Below are 17,250 nucleotides of genomic sequence, written 5' to 3'. Positions count from 1 at the left end.
CCTGCAAGTGTGAATATCAGTGCACTCCAAAGTAGTAAATCAATCACACCAGGGATGTGGGTGAGTGAGGTTTGTCTCCAGAACAGAGGGACCAGGGGTGGAACCCACAGGGAGGCCTGATGACCTGAGTTCAGTCCTCAGAAGCCACAATGTGGCAGAACAGAACTGTAAGTTGGCTCTGTCCTCTGACCAGTACACACTTAGCTCCACATGTGTGGGGGACAAGAAACTGAGAGGAAGACAATGGGAATCTCTGACCTTCACATGTATATCAGTGCAAAATCAACAGAACAGAAGGTCCTCACTCCCCTTCTGTGAGGGGAACATGGTCACAGTTCCTGTTCAATATGTCTTTTATCCATTAGCAAACAGGTAATGTTAATCTAATATTCATTATTGATATTGCCCTAAAGTTGACAATTTGTCTTATGATTAATTTTCCAGTGCTGTCTATTAACATTAATGCTCTATATATTAAGAAAGTCTTCATAGAATCAGGGGTTGTGGAGGGGGGATGGGAGAGGCAAGAAAGGGGATAACATTTGAAATGTAAATACATAAAATATCCAAGAAAAAAGAAAAAAGAACAAAAATAACAAAAACAGGAAAAACAAAAAAAAATCTAGATAGGGGGCTTGGCAGTGACCAGCTCTAGTTTTGGTTTGAATAACACTCAGTTCTGATTGCTAAGACACACAGGGCAGCTCACAACTGTCTATAGCTGCAGTCCCAGGGGAACCAGCACCAGGTTCTACCACACATGGTACACAGAAAATACACAGAGGCAAAACAATTGTGTGTGTGTGTGTGTGTGTGTGTGTTTGTGTGTGTGTGTGCTTGCCCACGTGCATGTGTGTGTCTGTATCTGTGTACCTTTTTGTATGTTTACACAACTTAAGTTATACATAAAAATAAAATTAGGTAGTTTCATTAAGGCGTAGGAGCTGCTGTCCCACAGGGTGGAGGTCTCATATGACTAAGAGCATTCAGCAGGTATAGACTCAGGAGTCCCCAGGCTTGGGCTCTGTCTTCAAATCATGGGTCACCTGGTACCCATCATGAAAAGGATGCTTAGGGATCCTGAAGAGAGACAAGCAGCTAGGGAGAGCAGCAGAACGCCTTGACTTGCTGTTTGGCAAATGGTGCTGCAGAGACTTGTGAGATTGCCTGGGCTCTGTTAATGTTTTGGGGGTTTTGCTTTGGTTTGGTGTTTTGAGCCAGGGTTTCTCTGTAGACCAGGCTGCCCACAAAGTGAGATTCTATCTCAGAAGTAGTAAGTTACCTTCCCAGAGACGGTGTCATCTGCTTCAGATGTCTTCTGTGAGCCCTTGTAGAAAGGTTGATGACTGATTTATGTGATGCTACCAGAGCTGTTTGTAATGAGGCAGGAAAACAGGGGACGTATGTGAGGGCTGCCTTTGCTCCTTGTGTATCACAGGCCAAATCCTTCCTTCCTAAACTCCAGACTTGCGCGCTGCCCCTTTACCTCTTGAGCAGATGAAGTCCTTGTGGAGATGACCGCAGCTCCATCCTGCAGTTGCTGGTTCTGACAGACAGCCCCGTGAGACCACAAAGCCTTTAAGGATCGGGCTTGTTCTGGAAGTCCGCTAATGTGGGGTCCACCCACACTGGACAGACTAGACGGAGCAAGTCTCACAACCGCCATCTTGGTGAATGCCCACATCAGCTCCAGGAAGCGGAAGTACATGGATGGGGGGAGGAGTCCTCCAGCACTGGTTAGAATGGACAGTCTCAAAACGCCCAAGCATGTCCAGGCCACTTCTCTTTACATTTCCATGTGGACTTTGTGACCTCTGTCTCAATACTTTTCTCCTAGGCATGATTTTTAATACATGTATGTTATTTTATACTTATCTATTTTCCCACTACTGTCACTACCAGTCACCTTAAAAGGCAATAATATACATATTCCAAAAACCCTGTAGGTTTCTTCTACACTTCTCTCAGCCAACAAAAGCATGAATGCCCAGTTTAACAGTTTAACATATGTGGCCAAATTTTAAAAAATGAAAATAATAATATATATGAATATAAATATATATATGAATATATGAATATATAAATATATATATATATATATATATATATATATATATAAATCTGTGTCTGTGTGTGTGTGTGTGTGTGCGCGCGCACAGAGGGAATACATATGGAGCCAAACTAACAGAGGACACAAGGCTCCACCTAGATATCTTGTGCCACACAATTTCACCTCCAGTAACAGGAATGGGTAACAAACTGCTGAGTCATTAACCATAGGGTCCTATAGGAAGCCTCAACTGTCACAGGCTTGTGTCAAGACTATTGGTTGGTCTACACAATCTGATGTTCAGGACTGATTTCTGATGGTAACACTTCTGTCATCACAGTGGGAGAGGTTGAGCCGGGGTCTAGCTAGACTCTTCACCCTACTAACCAGAGTTCATAATACTGGAAGGTACCCTGTCTGCTACTGGAGGGCAAAGGTAATCCTCAATATCTGTCACCTACAAACCCTGCAACTACAATGACACCTATGTGGAAGCCCAAAAGCATCTTCAAATCTAATTCCAGGTGATCTAGTCCCCTCTTATATCTTCACAGGCCTGGACATGCACACAGTGCACACACATATACATAGGCAAATCATTCACACATAGGAAATAACCATAATGTTTCAATAATAATAGGTTCACATGTATGTAGTAAACTTATGTGCTAAGTTCATTACTTACAAGCATACAATCTATTAGTGCTTTCTTAGTATTTTATTAAAATTATGCCCCTATCACCCTATTGGTTTTAAAAAAAAAATTATCTTTCACCAAAAAACCTGTGGCCATTACAAGCTACTCTTTATTCCTCCACAGCCTACCCCCTATTAAATTTTTAGGTACCACTTCCAACTATTGATGATAGAAGTATGACCTTCAAATATATAACCTTAAAACCAGGTTGTGTACAGCACCAGTGCCTTTGCAATAGCCCATAATATAAATGGTTTTCTGAGGGGCCCTTTGATTAATGAGGAAACAGGCTGGAACCCAATCTAACTTCTACTTCAGGTTTCTCATTCTGCTAGCGTTTGTTGTTGCTGCTACTGTCTTATTGATTGATTGATTTTTTTTGTGTCTGGTTTTTGAGGTATTTGTTGGATTTGATTGAATGAGTGAGTGAGAGAGAGAGGGTGAGTGAGTTATTTCCAGAATGAATGTGCGTGTGTGCATGTGCGTGTGCGTGCTTGTGTGTGTGTGTGTGTGTGTGTGTGTGTGTGTGTGTGTGTGTATGTGTGTGTAGCACCATTGGCTGTCCTGAATCTAGCTCTGTAGACCAGACTGGCCTTAAACTCATGGAGAACTGCATGCCTCTGCTGCCTGAGTGATGCGATTAAAGGCATATGTCGCCACCAACCACTTCATTCTAGGTATTTAATAGAAATGAAATCATCTAATATAACATTAACCCCTTTTTGTTCACTAGAATTTCTTCTTTCACAGAGTTTAATGTTTGTCATTTTTATTAATGTTTTAGGATTAGTATCAATAAGTCTTGTCATTGCTAGATACTAGTCCATTGTATTGATATGCCACACTTTGTTTACCTATTCATCACACTGTACTTCTTCGGGTTCCTCCCTTTTGTCATTTATAAGTTCTGTGCACATTCAGGTGCTTAAGACTGAACCATTTTATATTTATACTTCAAACAGTAAGATAGAAGGTTGCTATTTCTCAGTTCCTTTACAGTCTCACATGTGCTCTTGCACTTTTAGACACTTCACAAGTGCTCTACCACTGACCTACACACTCAGCATATAAATATATATGAATATATATTGTTATATTATACTATATGTTACATAAATGATAAACATATAAAATATATTTCTCAACTGCACTCCCCTGCTCTATGAACTGAGCTACCACACTCTCTACAAAACAACTAGATAGAATACTTGGAAAATAGGCTTTATACCAGGGAAGCAGCAATGTTCAGTTTACAAACACTCATCAAATTTATCTGCCATATAAAGAAACTGATAGAAAAAAATCAGGAATTGATGACAGAGTAGAGACTGAGGGAATGGCCAGCTAATTACTAGCCAAACTTGATACCCATCCATGGGCAAGCACCAATCCTTGACATTTCATAATACTCTGTAACAGAGTATTTTATAACAATTGTAACAACTGCAGACAAGTGTTTAACATGGCTGTCCTCTGAGAGGCTCCACTGAACAGCTTACTCAGACTGATGCAGATATCCACAGCTAAACAGTGGGTAGAACTTAAGGACTCATATACAAGATTCAGAAGAAGGATTGCAGCCCTCAAGGGGAATGAAACTCCATAGGCCATACAGCAGAGTTAACTAGACTTGACACTTTGGGCTCTCAGTGTCTGAACCATCAGCAAAAGAACACACAGGGGCTGGAGACAGGCCTCCCAGTACATGTGTGGCAGATGTGCAGCTCGATATTCATGTGTGTCCTGAACAACTGGAACAGGGGCTGGACCAAAAGCTGTTGCTTTTCTGGTTGCTATGTTCTTCTAGCTGGGCATCTTCGAATATATAAATGAAGTACTTGGAAATCTCTGGAGAAGTGTCTTGAAATCATTGTCCACGCTGTCCTTTTACTGTTGAGTTATTAGACATCTTCATATATTCTGGACAAAGATTGCTACATCTATACCTTTGCATAAACTTCTGGAAATATTTCAAACAGCAGGAAAAACACACTGGCTTCTTCTGGACACAAATGAATAAAGACATCAGGCCCTGGTGTCTTATACAATTATTGATTGTACTAAAAATTATTTACTTGCCTTAAAATATTGTGCTTGTCTTCACTGTTAGAGAGCTGCCTTCCATGTGTGAAGCAAACTCACACTCCCTCTAAAGTACATGCACAGCCTTATGTGTTCCTTAATACTTTCTAATGTTTGATGTATTTAGAAAGGGACAGAAATATTAAAAACACTTATGTTTTTGAATGAAAAGAATGTTAATGAGAAGAAATTCGTAAAAAAGCATCCATTTAGATGATGCAGCACATAAGATCATTTTCCATCCAAGCCTGATGACCCTCAATCTTGGTAGGAGGATCAAATCTACTCTAAGACATTGCAGTCTCACCTCTACATATATGCATCATCACTTACACACACACACACACACACACACACACACACACACACACACACACACTCAGAGAGAGAGAGAGAGAGAGAGAGAGAGAGAGAGAAGTGGGAGGGGCAGTGCTTGCTCCCATGGTTTGCTGAACCTGTTTTCTTATACAATTGAGGCCCATCCACCCTGGAATACCAACATCTAGGACCACCACCTACAATTACAGGGGACATTCTACATTAATCACAAGAAAATGACCCACAGACTTCCTTCAAGACAATGTGATGGAGAGGATACCTCTACTCTGATTCAGTCTTCCCAGATTATATGTAGATTTATGGAAAGTTCATTAAATTCAACCAGCACAACATCCTCCAAGGCTCAGGTACTGTTGTTGAAGAGGGAGTCAGAAATGATATAAGAACAAAATTTGGGGAGACATGCTGTGAAACTAGGTCTTCTGGATGTGACAAAGTAATGACAGTCATGAATCCAATACAGGTGTTTTCCTGAAAACACCCTACACAAGAATGGGGCATCATGGGGCTGGGGATTTAGCTCAGTGGTAGAGCGCTTGCCTAGCAAGCACAAGGCCCTGGGTTTGGTCCCCTGCGCTGAAAAAAAAAAGAATGGGGCATCACCATCATCTCAGGTATTTGGAGTGGTTCATAAAGCCCCCATTAATGGCCACTTCTTGAGGGAATTGGATAAAAGTTTTACAAAGGAAAGAAAGAAAGAAAGAAAGAAAGAAAGAGAGAGAGAGAGAGAGAGAGAGAGAGAGAGAGAGAGAGAGAGAGAGAGAGGAAGAAAGTTAGTTCAGAAAAGCCAGGTTTCAACTGTCTTTTCTCTTTGGCAACTAATAACACATGACTTGGTAATATGAGTAGTTTTTCAGAGTAGGGTTAAAGAGAGATTGTAGGGCGCCCTCCTGTGGTGAACAACGGTACTGCGCATGCGCAGGTTTTGTACCTGGAGTCAGTTGGCCGGGACGGTACCATGCTAGTGAGGTGATTCATTCTCCGCCAATCCCTGAAGGACAATTAGCCACAGCCTGTTATGTATATAAGGCGAGTGCTTTGCTGCTGGAGGTCCCCGTATCAGCAAAGAGGTGGTCCTGCAATAAAGGTTGTTGAGAAGAATCCGACCGTGTTGCGTCTTCCTTGCTGGCCGAGGCAGGCAAGACAATTGGTGGCCTGTGCGGTGACCCGAGGACAATCTCGTGGATTCAGAACTCTTAAAGTTCAGGACGGTGACATCGGTAAATTCCCGGATAAGGGACCATAAGGTTCTCTGGAGGTAAGCAGAGAAGATGAAAGCCTTGCTATAGAAACCGAAAGGTTTGTAAACTATGGCAATGTTGTTTCCAATGGATCCTTTGTGGGTAGGGCTTGTACCTCTTTTTGTTTCCTTTTTTCTTTGTGTGGGATAGAGAAGCCACAGAGGGCAAGCTTAAGCCCTGACCAAAACCTCTTTGGCGAATGGTCCGTGCCTGCTTAGAGGATAAACGACGTGAGGAAGCCGTTAGAGCCATTAGGACAGGTCAGAGGGTCCTTGCAGAGCAACAAGAAAGTATGTCGGAGGGAGAAAAGTTCTCGAAAGAAAAAAAGAAAAGAAAAGGAGATAAAAGGAACAGAGAGAAGGTAGAGATAAAAAAAAAGAGGATAATCAGAACCAGGAAACAAATAAGATATATTCTTCTTTAAAAGCCTTGACCTTAGAAATGTCAGATGATTCAGAGCTTAGTGAGGATGATGAGGCTGATTTCGAGGAAGAGGCTGCTCAGTGTGAGAGGGAGAGATATGATCCAGACTGGCCACACGCTAGTGCCACATGGCAACAAGGCGGACAATTAGACAAGAAAGCGGTTATACCAACAGCACCTCCGTATAACCCTCAATATAAAAGCATGGTGAAGCCTACAAAAGCTACTTCCTTTTGCCCAGAGGTGTGGAAAGAGATGGGATTAAGTTTTCCAGTGTTTCTGGATGCTAACGGGCATTGATATCATGAACATGTTGACTTTAAGACTATAAAGAAATTGGCAGAATCGGTCAGAACCTATGGGGTGAGTGCAGCTTTTGTTGTGGCTCAAGTTGAGGCTATTGCTAGGTATTGCCTCACCTCTGGGGATTGGGGGAGTCTGGCTAAAGCCTGCCTCTCCTCAGGTCAATACTTAGATTGGAAATCTTATCTTTTTGAGTATGCTAATACTCAGGCCACCATTAATCTAGCCTCAGGAGTAGACCCTCAGAGACATTGGGATGCTGACATTGCTATTGGGTCTAGGGAGATTCACTCTGCACCAGACTGGTTATCCAGAACAAGTCTATAGTCAAATTAATGAAATAGCCATCAAGGCATGGAAAGCACTGCCTAATAGGGGTGCAGTCTTCGGGAACCTTACCAAGGTTCTGCAAGGACCCACAGAGCTGTTTTCAGACTTTGTAGCCTGCATGGTAGAGGCTGCTACCAAGATCTTCGGAGACCCTGATACAGCCATGCCTCTCATTAAGCAGCTAGTGTATGAGCAATGTACAAAAGAATGTAGGACTGCTATAAACCCATACTAACACAAAGGTTTAGAAATTTGGATGAAAGTCTGCAGGGAACTGGGAGGACCATTGACTAATGCTGGCCTAGCGGCAGCTGTGATACAGTTAGGAAAAACTGCCACCACGGATACCTGTTTCAAATGTGGCCATAAAGGGCATTATCGAAGACAGTGTCCTGAAAGGAATAAGGGGAGAATTAGTGATAGACCTAAGCAGCCTGGACTATGTCCACAGTGTAAGAAGGGAAGTCATTGGGCAAATGAGTGTAGATCTGTGAAGGACTTGGATGGCCGACCCCTAGCGACAGGATATGGTGGTGCACGGCCAAAAAACAGACAACAGGGCCCACGTCCCCAGGGCCCTCAAATATATGGGGCTCTGCAGGGCGACAGACAGGGACAGGACAATCAGAGGCCTTGGCCTTTCCTTCGCCACCCAAAGGACCGAGGAGAGCCACTAAAGGCTCCGCAGGACTGGACCTTCACTCCACCACCAGACTCGTACTAACCCCCCAAATGGGAGTACAGCCTGTAGACACAGATTTTAGAGGACCCCTCCCTAAAGATACAGTTGGGCTATTGTTGGGATGCTCCTCCTCTGCCCTGAAGGGTTTACAGATTGTGCCCGGAGTAATTGACCCTGATTATTTAGGCACAGTAAAAGTCCTGGTAGCCTCCCCCTAGGGAATTACTGCAATTTCCCCTGGAGACAGAATCGCTCAAATGCTGCTTCCGCCTAGCTTGCATAAGTGCTTTCCTGCTGAAAATAGAATCAGAGGGGACAGGGGCTTAGGATCTACAGGCTCCCGATTTGCCTTTATCTCATTGGAACTGGGTGATCATCCAATGTTAACATTGACTGTAGAGAGACAATCATTCCTTGGCCTGTTGGACACTGGAGCAGATCATAGTATTATCTCTGCTCATGACTGGCCACCTAGGTGGCCTACGCAAACATCATCTCAGGCCCTACGTGGTCTAGGGTATGAAATGGCTCCTTTTATAAGCTCCAAAGAATTGACATGGAAGGATACAGAAGGGAGATCAGGAAAGATTGCTCCCTATGTTATAGACATTCCCGTGACACTGTGGGGCAGAGATGTTTTGATAAATCTAGACATGAGACTGACTAATGCTTACTCCCTGCAAGTTAAGGATATAATGGCGAAAATGGGCTACATGCCTAGAAAAGGTCTGGGAAAAAATTACAAGGACGAGTTGACCCAGTACTGTCAAAACAAAAACAAAACAGGACGGGTCTGGGTTTTTCCTAGGGGCCATTGAGGGAGGAATACCCATTACGTGGAAAACAGAGGAGCCTGTATGTGTTCCTCAATGGCCTCTATCCTCTGAAAAATTAATTGCTGCTGCCGAACTAGTATTTGAACAATTGCAATTAGGACATATTAAACCATCCAGATCACCTTGGAATACACCCATATTTGTTATTAAGAAAAAGTCAGGAAAATGGCGATTATTGCAGGATTTAAGAGCTATCAATTCTCAGATGCAAACAATGGGTCCCATACAGAGAGGTTTGCCATTACTCTCCAGCATCCCTGCCGATTGGCCTATTATTATTATTGATATTAAAGATTGTTTTTTTCCATCCCTCTTGCTCCACAAGATAGCCTGCTATTTGCCTACTGAGTCTAGAAAAGGGCTGCTGATTCCACAGATAGGCAACAGCTTTAAGAACAGCTCCCACTCCATGTTTGGGGCCCATAATGAAGACTGAGCTACATATCTGCAGCATATGTGTGGGGGCCTAGGACTACTTCATGTATGATCTTAGGTAGGTAGTTCAGTCTCTGAGAGGTTCAGTTTACTTGATTCCTGGTATTCCTGTGTAGTTGCTATCCTCTTCTGGCCCTCAGTCATTCTGCCAAGTGTCCCATAAGAGCCTCTGAACACAATATTTGGCTGTAGGTTTCTAAATCTGCTTCAGTCAGTGCTTGGTGGAACCTATCAGAGGAAAGTTAAGCTATTCTTCTGTCTCCAAGCATAACGAATTATCGTTAATGGTGTCAGAGACTTGTACTTGCCTGTGAGATGGGTCTAAAGTTGGGCCTCTTGTTGGATGCCCATTCTCTCAGTCTCTGTTCCATCTTGTCCCTGCCTTTCTTGCAGGAAGGATAAATTTGGGGGTCACAAATTTGTGTCCTCTTGTGTGTTGGTGTCCTTATTCTTCTACTGGAGTTTCTACCTGACAGGCAGCTTCTTCATCTTCCATATCCCCACTGCTATGAGTATCAGGTAATGTCACCACCATTTGTCCTGAGAACTTTTCCACCCCAGGTGTCTGATACATCCTCAGGAGGACCTCATTCAGCAAACACACACACACAGAGAGAGACACACACACACACAGGCTCACACACACACACACACACACAGGTGCACACACAGAGACATACAAACAGATACACACAAGCACACACACACAGACATATAAACAGATACACACACAAACACACCATGTCTGCTGTAGATTTCCATTTATTCTCTGGGCTCTGTGACCCTGTTTTATGTTTCACCTCATATGTGATACTGAATCCCTTCCCCATTCCTTTTTCTATACTTCTCTTACACAGTGCCCTCCCTCCATCTTTCTCCTATTACTCTTTTACTCCCCCTCCTTGTGAAAAGCATGCATTCTCTCTTGAGCCTTCCTTGTTGTTTAGCATCTCTGGGTCTATAGAATGCACTGAGAGTGTTTTGTATTTTATTGCTAATATCCACTTATAAATAAGTACATACACTGCATGTCTTTTTAGGTGTGGTTACCTAATTGAGGATGACATCAATTTCCATCCATTAGTTTTTCATACCTGAATAGTATTCTACTGTGTAGATATAGCATTTTCTTTATCTATTGTTTGTTTGAGGAGCATCTGGGTTATCTCCAGTATCTGGCTATTATGAAGAAAGCTGCTATGAACATAGTTGAGCAAGTGTCTCTGTTCTGTACTAGGTTATCTTTTGGGAATGTACCCTAGGTATTTTTTTTACTAATTATTTATTTTTTATCATTCCATATTTATTCACCTCTTGGTCCTCGACCTCCCAGTGTTCCATATTGCATACCTCCCTCCCCTTGCAATCACCCTCCCTTAACTTCTCCACAAGAACATTCCCATTCCATGCACTCCACCCAACCCGTAAAGTTCCTGGGAATTCTAGTCTTTGAGGATTAGGTGCATCCTTCTCTGACTGAACACAGACCTGGGAGTCCTCTGCTGTATGTGTGTTGGAGGCCTCATCTCAGCTGCTGTATACTACCTGGTTGGTGATCTAGTGTCTAAGCAATCTCAGGGGGGCTAGGTAATTGAGACTGCTGGTCCTCCTCCAGGGTTACCCACCTCCTTCGCTTCCTCCAGCTTTTCTCCAATTCAACCAGAGGAGTCAGCAGCTTCTGTTCACTGGTTGGGTGCACATAACTGCATCTGACTCTTTCAGCTGCTTGTTGGGTCTTTTGAGGAGCAACCATGATACATCCCTTTTTGTGAAAGCTCCATAGCTTCAGTAATGGTTTCAGGTCTTGGCACCTCCCCTTGAGCTGGATCTCACTTTGGGCCTTTTGCTTGACCTCCTTTTCCTCAGCTCCTCTCCATTTCCATTCCTGCATTTCCTTCAGACAGGAAGAAATATGGGTCAGAGCTTTGGCTGTGGCATAGCTACTCCATCCCTCACTTGATTCCCTGTCTTCCTGGGGAAAAGACAGGTGGACTCAAAAAGTTCAGTCTTTTCACAGTAGGGCCTTTCATCTAGGGTACCCCATTTGAGACCAGAGAGTCGTTCACTTCCCAGGTCTCTGGTATATTCTAGAGGGTCTTCTCAACCTCTGTCCTCACAAGTTCATCTGTTTCAATGTTTTCTGCTGTACCTCAGGGCTTCAGATCATGATACCAGATCATGACCCTCCCTACCTCATTCCCTCCCAGTACCTCCCTCCCTCCCCCTTGTGATTGCTTTCTGTTCCCTCCCAAGTGGAACTGAGGCTTCCTCACTTGAGCCCTTAGTTTGTTGACCTTTTTGAGTCCTGTGGACTCTATGGGTATTCTGTATTTTTTTATTTTGGCTAATATCCACTTATTAGTGAGGACATATTGTGCATGTCCTTTTGGGTCTGAGTTACTTCCCTCAGGATGACATTTTCTAGTTCCATCCACGTGCCCGAAAAATGCAGAATGTCCTCATTTTTAATAGCTGGTTAGTATTCCATTGTGTAAATGAACCACATTTTCTTTATCTATTCTTCTGTCTTGGAACATCTGCATTGTTTCCAGGTTTCAGCCATCACAAGTGAAGCAATTATGCACATAGTGGAATATGTGTCCCTGTGGCAGGCTGCAGAATCTTGGGTATATTCCCAAGAGTAGTATTTCTGCATCTTTAGGTATGTCTATTTCCAATTTACTGAGCAACCTCCAAATTGATTTCCAGAGTGGTTGTACCAGTGTGCAATCCCACCAGGAATGGAGGAGAGTTCCTCTTTCACCACATCCTCACAAACATCTGTTGTTAATTGAGGTTTAGATCTTAGATATACTGAGTGGTGTAAGGTGGAATCTCAGGGTCACTTTGATTTGCATTTCTCTGATCAATAATGAATTTGAACATTATTTAGGTGTTTCTCAGCCATTCGAGGTGGTACAAATTTTCCTTTTAGCACTGCTTTCATTGTGTGCCATAGGTTTGGGTATGATGTGTTCATATTTTCATTAAATTCCAGAAAGTGGTGGTTTTTTCATCCCAGACCAAATGATCATTAAGTAGAGAGTTGTTCAGTTTCCACATGTATGTGGGTTTTCTCTTGCCTTTGCTCTTATTAAAGACCAGCCTCAGGCTATTGTGGCCTGAAAGGGTGCATGGGATTATTTCAATCTTCTTGTATTGGTTAAGAACAGTTTTGTATCCAATTATATGTTCCATTTTGGAGAAGATACCATGAGGTACTGAAAAGAAGGTGTATTCTTTCTTTAGGGTGAAATGTTTTGGATATATCTGTTAAATACTTTTGGTTCATAACCTCTATTAGTTTCACTGTGTCTCTGCTTAGTTTCTCTACCAAAGACCTCTCCATTGATGAGACAGGGGTGTTGAAGTCTACCATGATTATTGTGTGGGTTTCAATGTGTCTTTTGAGCTTTACTAAAGGTTTGTTTTTTGTTTTGTTTTGTTTTGTTTTGTTTTGCTTTGTTTTTGTAAACCCAGCAGGTTAACATTTATTTGAAACTGCTATGAGTGTTTTACATTTTCTTAGTAGTTCAACATAGTAAAGACAATGTGGAAAACAGAATACATGGTTTTGTTTGTTTGTTTGTTTGTTTGTTTTCATCTTTATTAAAATGGGTATTTGTTTATTTATATTTCAAATGTTATTCCCTTTCCCGGTTTCCATGCCAACATCACCATAACCCCTCCCCTTCCCATTCTATATGGATGTTCCCCTCCCAACCCTCCCCCAACTATACCCTTCTTAGGCATATACCCAAAAGATGCTCCCACATATAACAATGACACATGCTGCACTATGTTCATAGCAGTATTATATATAATAGCCAGAAGCTGGAAAGAACCCAGATGCCCTTCAACAGAGGAATGGATACAGAAAATGTGGTACATCTACACAATGGAATATTACTCAGCTATCAAAAACAATGACTTTATGAAATTCGTAGGCAAATGGATGGAATTGGAAAATATCATCCTGAGTGAGGTAACACAATCACAGAAAAACACACATGGTATGCACTCATTGAAAAGTGGCTATTAGCCCTACTGTTTGAATTGCCCTAGATGCACAGAACACATGAAACTCAAGAGGGGTGACCAAAATGCCAATGCTTCACTCCTTCTTTAAAAGGGGAACAAGAATACCCTTGGCAGGGAATAGGGAGGCAAAGTTTAAAACAGAGGCAGAAGGAACACCCATTCAGAGCCTGCCCCACATGTGGCCCATACACATACAGCCAACCATTTAGATAAGATGGATGAAGGAAAGAAGTGCAGGCCGACAGGAACAGGATGTAGATCTTTCCTGAGAGACAAAGCCAGAATACAGCAAATACATAGGCGAATGCCAGCAGCAAACCACTGAACTGAGAACAGGACCTCCGTTGAAGGAATCAGAGAAAGGACTGGAAGAGCTTGAAGGGGCTCGAGACCCCATATGAGCAATAATGCCAACCAATCAGAGCTTCCAGGGAGTAAGCCACTACCCAAAGACTATACATGGACTGACCCTGGGCTCCAACCTCATAGGTAGCAATGAATATCCTAGTTAGATCACCAGTGGAAGGGGACTCCCTTGGTCCTGTCAAGACTGAACCCCCAGTGAACGTGATTCTTGGGGAGAGGGTAGTAATGGGGGGAGGATGGGGAGGGGAACTCCCATATAGAAGAGGAGGGGGACAGGTTATGGGTCCAGAAACCGGAAAGGGAATAACAATCAAAATGTAAATAAGAAATACTCAAGTTAGTAAAGATAAAAAGTAAAAATCAAAATTGAACAGTGGGAAAAAAACAACAACTTTATGAAAATCATAGGCAAATGGATGGAACTGGAAAATGTCATCCTGTGTAAGGTTTTTATTTTTAATGGGAATGCCCTTGCATTCAGGTCATAGATATTCAGAATTCTTAATTTTCTCTTGGGGGATTTTCCCTTTAATGAAATATGAGTGTCTTTGTTCATCATACTTATAACTTTCAGTTGAAAGTCTATTTTATTGTATTTTAGGATGGCAACTCCAGGTTGTTTTTTGAGCCCATTCCCTCGGTAGAACTGTTGCCATCCTTTTATTCTGAAATAGTGTCTGTCTACGTTAATGAGGTGTGCTTCTTATATGCAGCAAAATGCTTGATATTGTTTGTGTAGCCCATCACACAGCTTATGTCGTTTTATAGGTGAGTTGAGTTCATTAATATTGAGAGACATTAAAACCAGATGACTGTTGGTTCCTGTTATATTTGCTATTGTAAGTATTTTTTATGTGTTTGGGGTTTTCTCCTTTAGGCTTTGCTGTGAGATGTTTAATATGTTGTCTTTTCTTTGTTATAGGTATCTTCCTTATATTAAACTTTTCCTTACAGGATTCTCTGTTGTCCTGGATTAGTAGATAGATACTGTTTGAATTTAGTTTTCTCCTGGAATATTCTAGTTTCTCCACCTATATTGATTAAGAGTTTTGCTGGGTACAGTAGCCTGGGCTGGCATTTGTGTTCTCTTAGAGTCTGCATGACCTCTGACCAGGCTCTTCAGGCTTTCATAGTCTCTGTTGAGAAGTCTGGTGTAATTCTGACAGGTCTGCCTTTTTATGTTATGTGGCCCTTTTCCCTTGCAGCTTTTAATATTCTTTCTCTGTTCTTTGCATTTAGTGTGTTGAGGATTATGTGACAAGAAGAATTTATGTGAAGAGAGGGAGGTAAGACCGGTCGAATAAGTGTCGTCCCATCGTCGTGGGGAAGGTACAGTCTAAGGAGGCTTGTTTCATAGGAGAGATCAAGCACTCACTCAGGGAGAGAGGATTAAGAGTGAAGAAAAAGGATTTAATCAAGTTCTTTTTTTTTAATTAACTTGAGTATTTCTTGTATACATTTCCAGTGTTATTCCCTTTCCCGGTTTCCGGGCAAACGTCCCCCTCCCACTCCCCTTCTTTATGGGCAATCCCCTCCCCATACTCCCCACCTTGTCGCCCTCCCCCCAACAATCTAGTTCACTGGGGGTTCAGTCTTAGCAGAACCTAGGGCTTCCCCTTCCACTGGTGCTCTTACTAGGATATTTATTGCTACCTATGAGGTCAGAGTCCAGGGTCAGTCCATGTATAGTCTTTAGGTAGTGGCTTAGTCCCTGGAAGCTCTGGTTGCTTGGCATTGTTGTACATATGGGGTCTCGAGCCCCTTCAAGCTCTTCCAGTTCTTTCTCTGATTCCTTCAACGGGGGTCTTATTCTCAATTCAGTGGTTTGCTGCTGGCATGCGCCTCTGTGTTTGCTGTATTCTGGCTGTGTCTCTCACGAGATATCTACATCCGACTCCTGTCGGCCTGCACTTCTTTACTTCATCCATCTTGTCTAACTAGATGGCTGTATATGTGTGGGCCACATGTGGGGCAGGCTCTGAATGGGTGTTCCTTTTGCCTCTGTTTTAAACTTTGCCTCTCTATTCCCTGCCAAGGATATTCTTGTTCCCCTTTTAAAGAAGGAGTGAAGCATTGGCATTTTGATCATCTGTCTTGAGTTTCATTTGTTCTAGGCATCTAGGGTAATTCAAGCATTTGGTCTAATAGCCACTTATCAATGAGTGCATGCCATGTGTGTTTTTCTGTGATTGTGTTACCTCACTCAGGATGATATTTTCCAATTCCATCCATTTGCCTACGAATTTCATAAAGTCATTGTTTTTGATAGGTGAGTAATATTCCATTGTGTAGATGTACCACATTTTCTGTATCCATTCCTCTGTTGAAGGGCATCTGGGCTCTTTCCAGCTTCTGGCTATTATACATAAGGCTACGATGAACATAGTGGAACACATGTCTTTTTTATAGGTTGGGGCATCTTTGGGTATATGGCCAAGAGAGGTATAGCTGGATCCTCAGGCAGTTCAATGTCCAATTTTCTGAGGAACCTCCAAACTGATTTCCAGAATGGTTGTACCAGTCTGCAATCCCACCAACAATGGAGGAGTGTTCCCCCTCCACATCCTCGCCAGCATTTCCTGTCACCTGAGTTTTTGATCTTAGCCATTCTGACTAGTGTGAAGTGAAATCTCAGGGTTGTTTTGATTTGCATTTCCCTTATGACTAAAGATGTTGAACATTTCTTTAGTTGTTTCCCAGCCATTCGGCATTCCTCAGCTGTGAATTCTTTCTTTAGCTCTGAACCCCATTTTTTAATAGGGTTATTTGTCTCCCTGCGGTCTAACTTCTTGAGTTCTTTGTCTATTTTGGATATAAGGCCTCTATGTGTTGTAGGATTGGTAAAGATCTTTTCCCAATCTCTTGGTTGCCATTTTGCCCTAACCACAGTATCCTTTGCCTTACAGAAGCTTTGCAGTTTTATGAGATCCCATTTGTACATTCTTGATCTTAGAGCGTAAGCCATTGGTGTTTTGTTCAGGAAATTTTTTCCAGTGCCCATGTGTTCCAGATGCTTCCCTAGTTTTTCTTCTATTAGTTTGAGTGTGTCTGGTTTGATGTGGAGGTCCTTGATCCACTTGGACTTAAACTTTCTACATGGTGATAAGCATGGATCGATCTGCATTCTTCTACATGTTGACCTCCAGTTGAACCACCACCATTTGCTGAAAATGCTATCTTTTTTCCATTGGATGGTTTTGGCTCCTTTGTCAAAAATCAAGTGCCCATAGGTCTGTGGGTTCATTTCTGGGTCTTCAATTCTGTTCCATTGGTCTATCTGTCTGTCTCTGTACCAATACCATGCAGTTTTTATCACTATTGCTCTGTAATACTGCTTGAGTTCAGGGATAGTGATTCCCCCTGAAGTCCTTTTATTGTTGAGGATAGTTTTAGCTATCCTGGGTTTTTTGTTATTCCAGATGAAT

This window comes from Rattus norvegicus, chromosome 16, assembly GCF_036323735.1.
Source record: "Rattus norvegicus strain BN/NHsdMcwi chromosome 16, GRCr8, whole genome shotgun sequence".
NCBI classification, from domain to species: Eukaryota; Metazoa; Chordata; class Mammalia; order Rodentia; family Muridae; genus Rattus; species Rattus norvegicus.
Note: the sequence above shows the minus strand (reverse complement) of the source record.